The sequence below is a fragment of the Rhipicephalus microplus genome, chromosome 7 (genome assembly GCF_043290135.1).
Source record: "Rhipicephalus microplus isolate Deutch F79 chromosome 7, USDA_Rmic, whole genome shotgun sequence".
Lineage (NCBI taxonomy): Eukaryota > Metazoa > Arthropoda > Arachnida > Ixodida > Ixodidae > Rhipicephalus > Rhipicephalus microplus.
Window position 1 is genome coordinate 172,056,302 of NC_134706.1, and position 1,684 is coordinate 172,057,985.

The window sequence follows — 1,684 nt, forward strand, 5'->3', positions numbered from 1 at the left end:
GGAAGCTGCCGCAACGACTTGCCGAAAGAGGAAGCACGGAAAAACGAGGGACTTGGACGTTTCGACAGTTGAACGCACTTGGGGCGAGGCCCTTGGTGGCTTCTTCCGCCTCGAGTAGGCTCGTACGCGGCTCCGGCGCCGAAAGTGGTCCTTGGCACCGACTTTGGTAGACGTGGGAAGTGCCGCGCAAGTAAGGCGCGCCTGGCTCCATCTGTTGGCTGAAGTAGGCAGCCGGTGTGCGGTGGCAAACCGTGGATCAGAAAGAAGCTTGTGCAATTTCGTGGAACAAAAAGCGGGGGTCCCCCTTTTTTGCGGAGGAGACCAACCTGGCCGTGGTGGGCCGCGACGCCACGGTAAGAACGGGAGAGGCTTGTCGATGGGACCGTGCATCCCGCGCTGTACGGAGCCTGGAGCCGGCCGCCCGAGGAAGTGTGTAGCCGTCGAGGCCTGCATCTGCATGCACTCTTATCCAAATGGGTGTACCGCAGGCAATTTCTGGTTAGGCGGGCCAATGAGAGCGAGCACACAACGATACCTACGGGTCCGGTTAGCTAACCGGCTTCGACGCCTCCCGAGTATTTATGTATAGGTGGCCACGAAAGCACTCGCAAGTAGCGGAAGCGAAACGCCGTCCGAAACACACCGTTTGCTCGATTTGCGGCAGCCGAACAGGCGCGGCAGAGTTTTGGAGTCCAAGCGTGCGCTGGAAAGCGCCCTTCTTGGCCACTGTTTGGCCGAGTGCCTAAAACGTTTGGTTTTGACTGTACGGAATTGAATAAACACTTTTTCACGACTCTAAGCGTTGGATCACTCAGTTCTCGGGTCGATGAAGAACGCAACCAGTGGCAAGACTTGGTGTGAATTGCAGGACACACTGAGCACTGATTCTTTGAACGCACATAGCGGCCTTGGGTCTTCCCTTAGCATAGTCTGTCTGAGGGTATGATTACATATCAAGAGAGACTTCGGCGCACAAGGGAACGTGAGCCGTCGACTCGTTTGGACCGCGTCGTCAACATGGACAGCACGCTGAACACTGCACAGCGAGCGCCAACAGCGGCCACTCAACGGCGAGACGATGGTGACCGTCGTGCCGGAGCTCGACCGAAAAGGGGGCGACCGACTGCATTGAGGATGGACATTTCGTTGAGACCGCCGCAGGACTTCAAATCGGAAGCAAGCCTGTAGGGAAAGTGCGATCGAGGTTGCGTACTCCTCTCTGCGACCGGGCGCGCAAAAGCGGCGAGAGCCACGGACGCGCAACTTTAACGCACAATAAACACGAGGAGCGAAAGCCGGCCAGCTAAGCTTCTCCAGCCGTGCACGAAGTGCGCGAGATCGCAGCCTTACGTTGCGCTTGTTGCCATCGAAGTAAGCAGAGTTGCCCGTAGACCGGGCGCTCGATTACGCTGCGGTGCCGTGCCTTCTCCGAGCTTTGCCGCGCGAACAGGGAACGTTCGCTCGCAAAGCGCAGGGAGGTGACGAGGCTGCGCCCGACGTTTGCGGTTCGCTGCATACGCGGTCGATGCGGGGAGCACGGCGCGACGACTTGCCGCGAAGCGGAAAAAGTCTCCCGCACGAGTTGGCGAAACGTTGGCGAAGCTTAAGGCGTTATCGTCGTGTTCCGACGTCGGTCTAAGTGCTTCGCAGTTCCCGTCCCGTTCAAAAAACTGGGCCACTCCAG

The 1,684-nt window shown here is 58.6% G+C and overlaps 1 pseudogene; it reads left to right on the plus strand.

Annotated features, from left to right (window-relative positions):
* The first annotated feature begins 791 nt into the window (after positions 1–791).
* LOC119180446 (5.8S ribosomal RNA) lies at positions 792–944 on the plus strand (annotated as a pseudogene).
* Positions 945–1,684: the final 740 nt, after the last annotated feature.